General features: G+C 39.2%; 1 pseudogene; it reads right to left on the bottom strand.

Annotated features, from left to right (window-relative positions):
- Positions 1 to 3246: 3246 nt before the first annotated feature.
- On the bottom strand, positions 3247 to 3887 carry LOC140857279 (ethylene-responsive transcription factor 3-like; annotated as a pseudogene).
- Between the last annotated feature and the right edge of the window lie 9155 nt (positions 3888 to 13042).

The raw sequence follows: 13042 nt of genomic DNA, 5'->3' as shown, positions 1-13042 counted from the left end.
GATCACTATATTTGGTTTGCCATAGTGCATTGATCTAAATAATAATAACTTACACATCTTGACTTCCGCATCGAGCACGCACCGTCACCCCCTTTGGTGCATATCAGAAAGTTGACTCAGAACAATTGTTGCCACTATACCTTGACGATATTAAATATTTATTAATCAAATTATAATAACTTATTATTAATCAAATAATAATAACTTATTATTAATCAAATTGCTAGTTTGATACTGCTTTCATTTTCAAGCTCCTTCGTAGCAATCTTGAGCTTTTTTCATCCTCATCCTCATTAAGCATCACTCAGCCTGTTACACCTTGGTGACGTCAGAATGATAGGCCACACATAGAGTGCTCATATTCTCCATACATAGGCCACACAAGGGTTCTTAGATAGTCTTTTTTCCCTGATGGAGCTGCACTGGAGCGGCACTTTTAATAAGGATTAAATCAAATTAAAAAAGCAAGTCTAGCCTACAAATCAAATTAAAGAAGAAAGACTGTTTAATATTTTAAAAATATTTTAAAAATTACCATCAAGATTCAATACTAACATCACCGGGGTTGCGATTTTATGTACTAGCACCAGTGCCCCTCTTTGTTGCAGCCAAAGCAGGCATTCTTCAGATAAGAGGCAAGGCAATTGGATTAAATTGTAAGTTTCTTCTTTTGGCAGAGCCGTCGGGGTGTCTCTGACTTTTTCCTAGAGTGTTTGAACCAATGGCAACCATTTTTTCTGTTGATAGCTTGAGAAAGAAGAAAAGTGTAAGACTTGAAAACCTAATACTTTGAATGAAAATATTGTATTCATATCATGTCTATTCTGAAAATATTGTATTCACAATAAGTATTTTGTATTTTTATTTTTTTATATTTTAAAGATATGACATAGCTCTTGTAATCAAGTCACTGTCGTATTTTTTTTTCTGCATCAAAACCTGTAAACAGATACTCTGTGTAGTCCTTAGAAAAATTATAATTCTTATTTTTAAAAACTTCAAAAAATTCTCAAAGTTTTTGTATAGGTTTTTGATTTAACTAGTAAGTAAAATTTTAAATTTTATCAGAATCTGAAATCATTTGACTCTCGAACATCCATCTGGAAGAATCTTACATGTCCTGACTTTCTGTATCAAAACTTGCAAATAGGTATCCTGCACAGTCCTCAAAGAAACTATGATTCTTATTTTCAAAGATTTTAAAAAATTTTTAAATTTTTTGTATAGATTCTGACTTGACTCGTAAGTTGGGTTTTAAATTTTATTGGAATTTGAAACTATTTGACTCTCGAACATTCACCTGAAAAAATCTTACACGTCCAAACTTTTGTATCTGAAAATAGAGTAGTATCAAATCAGCAATTTGATTAATAATAAATTATTATTATATGATTAATAATAAATTATTATAATTTGATTAATAATAATTTGACGTCATCAAGGTACAGCAACAATCATGATTTTGAATCAACTTTCTGATATGCGCTAAGAGGGGTGACAATGCGTGCTCAACACGGAGCCGTCGGGGGAGAAAAAAGAAATCAAAAAAATAAAATAAATAAATATAAATAAATAAATAAATAATATTTTTTAAATATATTTTTAAATATTATTTTTTTAAAAAAATTATTTATTAATAAAAATATAAATAATTAAATAAAATTTAAAAAATATTTTTTCTAGAAAGTTGCCCTTTGAATGGCTGACTCACTATAGATATTTTTAAAATATAAATGAATAAGTAAATAAATAAATATTTATTATTTTTATTTAAATTTATTATTATTTAAATATTTCATTATAAAAGAATATTTAAATTTATTTTTTTCTTTTCTTTTTTCTTTTTCTCTTTTTCTTTTTCTTCTTTTTTCTTTTCTTTTTTTTTTCTTTTTTTCCCTTGTTTTCTCCCTTCCCTTCCTCCCACACCCCCCTCGGCCGACCCACCTCTCCCCCCTGACCCTTGGCCCCCCATGCCCCCCGACCCTCCGTGCCACCCCCAGTCGCGACCCCTACCCCCCACAACCCCCTCCGCCCTCCCTCAACCACGCACCCCCACCCCCCACAAACCCCTCCGCCCTCCCCCGACCATGCTCCACCCCCCAGCCCCTTGCGCCGCCCATGCCATCCCCGACCACGCAACCCCACCCCTCACAACCCTCGCCGGCCCCATCTCCCCTGCCCTGCCACCCCCCCACCGGCCCCCAAACCCCACCCCCTCCCCCTCCGCCCTTCATTTGCCCTCCACACAAAAAAAAGAGAAATCACCGATTGAGATGGCGATTTTTGAAATCGCTGATGCAGCCGGTGATTTTCTCTCCCCCCGCCACCTCAGCACCAAGGTGGCCGTGAAATTATCGGTTGAATCGATAATTTTGAGATGGACGGTAGTTTTGAAAATAAGTTGGGAGAGGGGATAGTTTTGAAAATAAGAAATAAAAATATTAAAAAAAATCTCATCTGATATGAATTACATCCAATAAAATTATAAAATAAAATATCATGAAGAACAATTAAAACACAACTGATAAATCAGCATACAATACTCCTTCAAAATGATTCATCGTGTCCCCACCCTCTTCTCCCTTCCTTCCCGAACCTTTCTCCCTCGTCGAGCTCTTCACCTGCCATCTCCAAGCATTGTTTTTTGCTTTATAGCAATATAGTTACCAAACATACTTTTTGTTTTTTTATTTTTACTTAATAGAAAAAATCAAAAATATAAAAATATTTTTTAAAAATCAAAAATCAAAAAGTGTAATCAAACGCATCCTAAGTCAGCGAGAGACCACCGATATATCGAAACTAATATAAAAAAAAAATTCTCTTCTATCTCTCCCTCCTCTCTTCTTCTCTTTTTTTTTCCTCCCTCCTTTCTCTCATCCACTCAAGAGCATTGTCCAACCTCATTTGACATCCTTTCGACACCAAGCCCCATATTTTTTTTGAGATAAATTATGTTCCTAATCGCTGAACTAAATCAGATTTTCTTAAATGATCTCTAAACTATAAAACGCTAAAGTTTAATCCCAAAACTATCTGAATTGATTTAATGCTATCTTCAAATGTGATTTCGATGGCTTTCTCTCACCTAAAGTTCGATATGGCAACAACTGGTGCTTATGTAGTGCTTATGTGGCATTAAAATTAAAAAAAAATCATTGATGTGACAAGATGAAGAAGAAAAGAAGCATGCTCTATTTTTCCCTTCTCTTTCTTTTTCTCTCTTCTTGGCCATGGGATCGAGCATCAGAGACGGAGAGTCATGGTGTGGAAGTCTTCATCGATGGGAGAGAGGAAGTTTAGATTGAATGGTAGCGGCTGCCAGTAAGTGGAGGATTGTTAATGTCTGAGGAGGAAGAGCTGCAGTCATTGTGGCAATCCTAGTCGCTGAAGAGGATGCATGGGGGCGGTAGCGGCTTAGCCGGCCATCGGAGGTGGGAGTTGGACTGGAGCAGGAGCGGTGACACTAAAATCTGAGGCCCACTGAAGGACTCCACGGTGTTGCTCAGGCTGTTGGACATCGGTCGATGCAGCGACAAAAGATTAGGAGGGGAGTTTGGATTATGGTGGTGGTGGAAGGGAAATCTGGTTGTGGAGGAGGGGAAAGGAAAGCCAGGGAGGGAGAGCTAGGGCCGAGAGGGAAGTTGGTCTTGGCCTTGGGGCCGTAGAGGATGTGGGCAATGTTGTCTTAGGTGCGGGTGGCATCCTCGACGGAGTCAAAGGTACCGAGCCAGATGCGAGCTTCTTCCAGGGGTCTGAAATCTCTGCCGCGAACTGCCCTCATGGTCGCTTTCTCACACTTGGAATTGCATCTTTTTTATCGATCCAACTCCGCCTGCAGCCACCACCGCCATCACCATCATTGCTGCTACCCGCCCCTTTCTCATTGCCGACACAAATGAAAGCTGTTATATAGATGAGGGAAGGAGAGCAATGGATGGGAGAGAGAGAGCATAGAGATTTAGGCAATAGGAATATTGTCCACTTCCTAGCCTCTCTTTTGAGAATGGGGCCATGGGAGGAAGGGGCCATGGGGGGATATGGCGATGGGGAAAGGAAGGGCCATAGAGGGAAGAGGGCTTTCCCTTTTTTTTTTTCTATTAAGATTTTGGGGATGAAAAGAAGATAAATAAGGAAGAAGACGAAATTAGAGAATTTAGCTATATCATCAGTATTTTTTAAAATATTTTAAGCTATGTCAGCTTCAGTTTGAACCATGCAAGCAAAATTTATTAATTCCACATAAGTATCATATAATTCAGATAGTTCGGAGTCTAAACTTTAGTTTTTTTGTAGTGTATGGACTTTTTAAGAAAATCTAGCTTAGATCAAAGACCAAGAACATAATTTATTCTTTTAACGCCTCATAATTTATCTTTTTTTTTTTTTTTAACAATTAATAAAAGGCAACGCCTCTCTTATATTAATGTGTGGACTCAGATACCAAGTTGCTAGCCGGATTTGGCCTCTTGCTATCGTAGTGGCAACAGGCCGGAGCAACTTTCCTAACATGAAGAACCGAGCATCAATCTATTTCCTATCCCGATGTGATGCCCTTTGAATGGCCTAGCCATCGCATGGCACTCAGTTTCATCTTTACCATGATATTTGTATTTTTTATGGTCTTAATTTTAGATATAAAAAAATATATAACCAAATGATTTCGGGCATTGCTATAAGCGCGATAACTTTTGTGGATATATGGTTTTTGATAAATTGACATGGCAGTTTGTGATCAGCAACGGTTCTTAGCATTGAAGGGTTTTCAATCATAGATTTCGACATCAACTTGTGATAGGAGACGAGTTAGGCCTGCTTCCTTGAAGAAGCATTAGTTCATTGTCATCATACTCATACACATATTGGTACTCGAGATTCTTGGTTTTTGATGTGTAATATTATTGAAATTATAGGATGATGTTTAGAGGACTGACTAGCCAAATACAAATCTCCAAGTTTCCAATAATGGAAGTAGAGTTACTATTACTGGATAGATGTAAATTGTATACAACAAGCAAAAGTGTGGACTATTTTCTACCTTTCCTAAATATTGTTTTTTGGCTGGAATGAGAGCATATAGTAGATTACATCTATCCAACCGCTCAAATTATCAAAGTGTCATTGTTATCATCCAATATAGATATGGTCAGATCTGAATTGAAATTCACTCGAGTACAGCCAAGTCTAGTACTCTCTCTCTCTCTACATATATATATATATATACACATAAGTAAGTATGTGTGTGTGTATGTGTGTGTGTGTGTGTGTGTGTTATATATATATATATATTATATATTATATATATATATATATATATATATTATATATATATATGTGTTGAGATCACGCGCACCGGATAGGATCGATCTAAGCTTTTGATCTAATGTCTAATCTCTTTGAGACAATTCGCCAAACATATTGCAGGCATAAATAAATAAAGACAAAGAAAACCAAGATTTACGTAGTTCGGCACAAGGGGCCTATATTCACGGGGAGGAGGAGCAATCCACTATAAATCTATCCCGAAAAATAAGTACAATATGAGGTATAAAATATCCAAAACCGAAATCAATAAGAAGGCAACAGAGTATCGAATAGAAGGCAACAAAGATCCAATCAGATCTACCAATCTAGCCTCGGCAATAGATCAAAGGTAAGAGAATACCTGAGGCGAAGATACCTTTCTCAATCCTCGATAAAAAATCAAGATGAATACCTCCTTACCAACCGAAGAAGCGTTCGGTCATCAGCACAGGGCATCCATGAAATCGAGAAGGAAGAAGAAAGGTAGAACATCAACCAAAAGCCTTCATCCACCAGGAACTCAAGAAGAAAGAGAGACGACACACTAGGGAGAACACCAACAGAACACCAGCGGAAGAACGCCAGGAAGAACACCAGCGGGAGAAAGCCAAGAACCAAGCCCGCGCAAGAACACCAGGAACCACCGCGCACCCTTTAAATAGAGGTTCACCCGAAGAGGAATTCTAAGCTGTCACGGGAGATAAACAAGGAAAGAATATATATATATATAACTGTTTTGCAGAAAATTCCTTGATCTCTCTATATTTTGGAGCAATATATAACAATCCTCCTCCTTGCAATAAATATTGTACCTTTTATATCAGATGTGGAAAAAAAAACTTTTATAACCTCCTCCTCACCACAAGCCCCACAGGGCATTACCAAATGCTTATACCAATCAAGTTCAGGAAATTCTGAACTTAATTGCAGGGATTGGTTTAGTGAACATGTCAGCCGGATTATGGGCAGTGTAAATTTTTGAAGCCTGACATCACCTTTCTCTATCAGATCTCTGATGAAGTGATACTGACATCTACATGCTTTATTCGTTCGTGATACATCTGGTCTCTGGCAAGGTGCAAAGCACTCTGACTGTCATAATGAATGTCCAAACAATCCTGTTCGAGACCCAAATCCTGTACCAACCCTTTTAGCCAAATAGCTTCCTTTGCTGTCTCTGTCAATGTCGTATATTCTGCTTCAGTGGTAGATAAAGCAACTGTAGACTGCAAAGTAGCCTTCCAACTGACTGCACATCAGAAAGAGTAAACACATATCCGGTCAAAGATCTTCTCCTGTCCAAGTCACAAGCATAATCTGAATCACAAAATCCTGTAACTATGCAATTACTCTGTGCAGTAAATATCAATTCCAATTTAGAAGTGCTTTTTAGATATCTAAGTATCCATTTCACAGCTGACCAGTGAGCCTTTCCAGGCTTATCCATATATCTGCTTACAACACTTACTGCCTGTGAAATATCAGGTCGAGTGCAGACCATCGCGTACATGATGCTGCCAACTGCGCTCGCATATGGCACTCTAGACATATATCTCTCCTCATCCTCAGTCTGAGGAGAATCTCTGGTAGAAAGTCTAAAATGACTGGCAAGAGGGTAGTGACAGCTTAACTGTAGACATACCAAATCTGTCCAAGACTTTTTCAATATAACTATACTGAGTAAGGAAAAATCTACCTGACTGCCTGTCACGAATAATCTCCATCCCAAGTATCTTCTTTGCCGGTCCAAGGTCCTTCATATCAAATGCAGTACTGAGCTCGGCTTTCAGTTTCTAGATGATTGACATATCCTTGGCTGCAATTAACATATCATCCACATATAATAACAAATAACAAAAGGACCCATCTAAAAGCTACTGGTGATACACACAACTGTCATATGGAGATCTACTGTATCCATGGTCGATCATAAATCTGTCAAATTTGGGTACCACTGTCTTGGAGACTGCTTGAGACCATATAATGATCTCTTGAGTAAGCATACATGATCTTCTTTATTTGGAACCTCAAAACCAGTGGTTGTTGCATATAGATCTGTTCCTCTAAATCACCGTGAAGAAAAGCTGTCTTAACATCTAGTTGTTCCAGCTCCAAATTTTGAGAAACAACAAAAGCAAGTAACACACGGATAGAAGAGTGTTTGACTAGGAGAAAATACCTCCTTGTAATCAATACCCTCCCGTTGACTGTATCCCTTTGCTACTAACCTGGCCTTATATCTAAAATCTTGAGGAGTGGCTCCTTCTTTCCTTTTGAAGATCCATTTGCAGCCAATTGCCTTCTCACCTTTTGGTAATTTGACTAACTCAAGTCTGATTCTTTTCTAGAGACTGAAGTTCTTCAACCATAGCCATGGTCCATTTATCAGCCCGTGAACTACTAATAGCCTCCTGATATGTGGTCGGCTCATCACCAATGGTGTCTGCAACACTCAGAGCATAATAGACTAACTCAGCACAAGCAGAATCCTCAAAGCCATACCTTTGAGGTGCTCTGATCTGACCTGGGTCTTCGAGTGGCAATACTATCAATCTGATCCTGATCTTGTAATGTCACCTCCTCCTGAGTCTGAATCTCTGCATCTGTCTGTTGTTGTTGTTCATTATAAGTATCTTCACTTGACTGCTGCTGCTGTGATTTAACAGTCTGATCAATATCTACAACAGTCCTATCCTGCTGACCCCGATCCTGATCTCTCTGAGAAGAATTAGGTAGCTGCCTTGAAGCAGTGGCTGTCTCATGAAATGTCACATCCCTGCTGACTAGAAATTTGAGATCCAGGCTCTATGCACCATAATCTATAGCCCTTTACCCCATATGCATATCCAATAAATATGCACTTTTTAGCCCGGGTCCAACTTTCATCTCTTACATGTGCATAAGCTGGACACCCAAAGATTCTGAGTACTGAATAGTCTGCAGGTCTTCCTGTCCACATCTCTTCCGGAGTCTTCATGCTTAATGCTGATGCTGGAGATCGTTTATAATATAGCAGGCTGTGTGAGCGGCCTCTGCCCAAAAATCTCTACTTAATCCAGAACTAGATAGCATAGATCTGACTCTCTCTAATAGTGTGCGGTTCATGCGTTCTGCCACACCATTCTGTTGAGGTGTACCCACTGTTGTTCTATGTCTAATAATACCTTCTGACTTGCAAAAGTTATCAAATTCTGTAGAATAAAATTCTAAACCATTATCAGTCCGAAAAGTTTTCACCTTCCTTTCAGTTTGCCTCTCGACCATAGACTTCCACCTTTTGAATGTTTCAAATACATCACTCTTATTTTTAATGTGTATATCCAGACTTTTCGGGAGTAATCATCAATAAAAGTAAGTATATATCTTGATCCACCCTTGGATGTAATTGGGCAGGTCCCCATAGGTCAGAATGAATATAGTCTAATATACCAGTTGTCCTATGCACGCCTGTAGTGAAGCTGACTCTGTGTTTTTTCAAATATGCAGTGCTCACAGAATCCAAGTGCACCAATCTTCTGACCACTCAGCAGACCACGTCTGCTCAGCTCCTGTAGACCTATGTCTGAAATGTGTCCTAGTCTCTGGTGCCATAAATGTGTCAACTGCTCAATAGAAGATTGTACTGCTGATGCCTGACCAACAACTGTACTGCCATCCAGGTAGTAAAGGGTGCCACTTAATTTACCTCTCAATAAAGTTAATACCCCTTTATTGATAGTTATAGATCCTCTACCCCATCTGCCCTCATATCCTGCTCTGTCAAAGGCATGTATTGAGAGAAGGTTCCTTTTTAATTTAGGAACATATCTGACATCATCCAATATCACCACGGTATTTGAATTAGATTTAATTTGTATCGTTCCAATACCTTCTATATTACAGATACCATCATCTCCAAGAAGAACAGTACCACCTTCACAAGATCTAAAGGAAGAGAACCATTCCTTGTGAGGTGTCATGTGGAAGGATGCTCCAGAATCCACGATCCAAGTGTCAGCATGACTAACACTGCAGGCAGCTGTAAACACTGCATCATCTGGTATACTGCTATGACTTCCTGAAGAAACTGCAATTGATGCTGTATCAGAGATTGTTCCTTTATCTTTTTGTTCCTTCTCCCTTTTAGATTGTAGAAGTCTACATTCAGATTTTCAGTGGCCTGGCTTTTTGCAATAGTGACAAATACCTGATCTTTTGGGCTAGACTTTGATCTATTTTTGGACTTACTTCTACCCTGTCCTCCTTTTTCTGTTCATCTCTACCTCTAACAGTAAGACCTTGAGCTGGAGTCTGAGCCTGATGCTGAAGCTGTACTTTTAATCTAAGTTCATTGGATAACAAGGTAGCTTCTACTTCTTCAAGACTTATTGTTTCTCTTCCATAAAGCATGGTAGTGGTAATATGCTCAAAGACTTAGGCAAAGAGTAAATTAGAATCAAAGCCTTATCTTCTTCATCTACATCGACACCAACATTTACTAGATCAAGCAGGAGCTTATTATACTCATCCAAGTGATCCTTAAGTGAAGTTCCTTCTGTCATGCGAAATGTGTGTAATTTTCTCCTCAAATATAATCTATTAGTCAGGGATTTTGCCATATATAAACTGTCTAGTTTTTTTCATACACTTTTGGCTGTATCTAGTTCCACAACATTGCGTAGGACTTTATCACTTAAACCTGAAAACAAGGTTCCTAGGGCTCTCTCGTTAATTTCTTCTTTAGCAGCCTCATTATCTCCCGGGATTGAATCCATACCCTTAAGGGCTTTTGCTACACCTTCTTTAACCAACAAATATTTCATCCTTACCTTCCATAGTGAAAAGTCTCCCGTGCCATCAAAGACGGCCACTTCATGCCTGATGGTGGTGGAGTGAGAGACAGACGCGGATCATTAGCCATTGAAAAATTTTGTTTCTTGTCACCAGCCATCCAAGTGCTCTGATACCAATTGTTGAGATCACGCGCACCGGATAGGATCGACCTAGGCTTTTGATCTAATGTCTAATCTCTTTGAGACAATTCGCCAAACACATTGCAGGCATAAATAAACAAAGACAAAAAACCAAGATTTACGTGGTTCGGCACAAGGGGCCTACATCCACAGGGAGGAGGAGCAATCCACTATAAATCCGTCCGAAAAATAGGTACAATATGAGGTATAAAATACCCAAAATCGAAATCAACAAGAAGGCAACAGAGTATCGAATAGAAGGCAACAAAGATCCAATCGGATCTACCAATCTCAGCCTCGGCAATAGATCAAAGGTAAGAGAATACCTGAGGCGAAGATACCTTTCTCAATCCTGCAAAAAATCAAGATGAATACCTCCTTACCAACCGAACATTCGGTCATCAGCACAGGGCATCCGTGAAACCGAGAAGGAAGAAGAAAGGTAGAACACCAACCAAAAGCTTCATCCACCAGGAACTCAAGAAGAAAGAGAGACGACACACCAGGGAGAACACAACAGAACACCAGCGGAAGAACGCCAGGAAGAACACCAGCGGGAGAAAGCCAAGAACAAGCCGCGCAAGAACACCAGGAACCACCGCGCACCCTTTAAATAGAGGTTCATCCGAAGAGGAATTCTAAGCTGTCACGGGAGATAAACAAGGAAAAAATATATATATATAATTTTGCAGAAAACCCCTTGATCTCTCTATAATTTTGGAGCAATATATAACATATATATATATATATATATATACATGTGTGCATACATACATATATGTATTATTGAATGATTTTTTTGGTTAAAATTATTGAAAGATTACTCGTATACCCATGCCCAACCACTTGTGTGCATGAGCTTATGCTTACATGGTAGGATGCAACTAGCTACACGCAATATCTTCTTTTGTGTGAAACCTGAGAGGCATGACCAATCATGCAAGATCCCATCAGCGCATAAGCCCTTGCACATAAGTGGCCGCATATGGCATTGCGTTTTCCTAGTCAAAAACTCCATGAACAACGATGCAAAGGGAGCAGGGAAAAAGAAGGTGCCTGCTAATCTGGCAATCCCTGGCCTGATATGAGGGGTGATCTGGTGTTCCCTTGATAAAAAGGTGATGCTCTGCTGGAAATCACATATGACATGGATGGTGAGATTCCAAAAATCAAGGAAATATGAGATGACACGTCCAATATGGGTGAATGTTTGTTGGGAAATTGAATTACATGCAGCTCATTCCGATGGATTTTATTTATCATACGCTCATCTCGATGCACCGCAATAGAAACCAGCAGCTATGATTGGTGTGGTGCACACTTGTGTGGGACCTAGGCATCCCTTTGTGATTCGTGTATGAAATAATGCCAAACTATTTCGATTTCCAACAGCCAATTTCTATAGGGTGGATGATGATGTAATGCAGGATGTGCTCCAATGTTTATCCGAGAGAATGCAAGATAGTGCATCAATCACTAAAGATAGGCCTCTCTCTGCATTGCTCCATATATCAGCCCCACCAGGAACAGGAGTTCCATCTTTGCTTCACGTGGTACCGCATTATTTAATGGAAAAGAGGCATACCTCATGAACAGGAGTACAGGATTCCTTGACCTACATGTCACCTGAACCACACTCTCCCACTTATGGTGCGGCTGTAGCTGAAAAACAAGTGGGCCATGCACGAGAGGTTGAGGTTGGTCAGATCATGTTGCATGTTGGCAAGGAAAACCCACTCAATCATGGAGACACACTACTTTTGTATTGGAAAGACAAGTAGACCAGAAAAAAAAAAAAAATTAAAAAAAAAAAAAGAAAGCATAAAAGTTACATAGCTTTTGTGATTAATGCTTCTAAAGTGTTCATTGGAGATCTGTTGTGGTTAAAATAACTACCAACTGATTCTATAACACCAATTAAATTTTCTGAACGGTCCATATCCTTCTAGCTGCGAATCATGGCGATCGCACTCGGCGAACATGAGATGCACTAAATCATTATTTAGACCAGAGGATGGCAAGAGAGCTGTACTGAGAATTTGGATCGGAAGCTATATTATGCAACTAATTACTAGTTTATTTATTCGAATCCAATGACTTTATTCTTGATCTTGTCGACTGTAATCATTGCGGATCGATGCCCCAACCATATGCTTCAAAATGTGTAAAATATATCGCCCAGCTACATCCCCTGGAGCTGTGATCCTCATTTGTCACTATGTTAATATAATCTCTCATTTCACCTTTGCGTGGCATGAAGCCAATGACAAAATTTGTCACTATCCTCAAAGGAAAAACGCAATGCTATGCGTACCGATCGGCCAGGATGGCCCGGTCTTTGTGTTTGCATTGCAGGAGAGATTGGGGTGGAAGGCATAGTGATGTTAAGCCTCAACCATATATTTTCTCATCACTGTCCAATTTCCCTGTGAATTATAGTAAAGACATCAGAAGTTCAACAGGATGAAAAGCAGATGGAGATCATCCAAATTTTTCGCTCTGCCCAACGGGGAACCATGCTAGAAAATTTTAAGTTACCGAGCTAATTGTGGGGATTGTTTGTCTCACTCCCGAGAGCACTTTTCTTGGCCTACTCCCCAGTATGAAGATGACATATCAATCCGTCTCACCAGAAATATATTTTCTTTGACTGCATACAATCATAGGTTCCAACAAACTAATGCAGAACTGTTGACGACTCAAGCGCATAGGCTCAAAGGAGCAAAGATTCTGAAAAATTATAGATATTTACTTTAGATAATTTTCCCCTAAAGATGTCATTTTTC

The sequence above is a fragment of the Elaeis guineensis genome, chromosome 4 (genome assembly GCF_000442705.2).
Source record: "Elaeis guineensis isolate ETL-2024a chromosome 4, EG11, whole genome shotgun sequence".
Classification (NCBI taxonomy): Eukaryota; Viridiplantae; Streptophyta; class Magnoliopsida; order Arecales; family Arecaceae; genus Elaeis; species Elaeis guineensis.
Note: the sequence above shows the minus strand (reverse complement) of the source record. Positions and strands in the feature narration are given on the sequence as shown.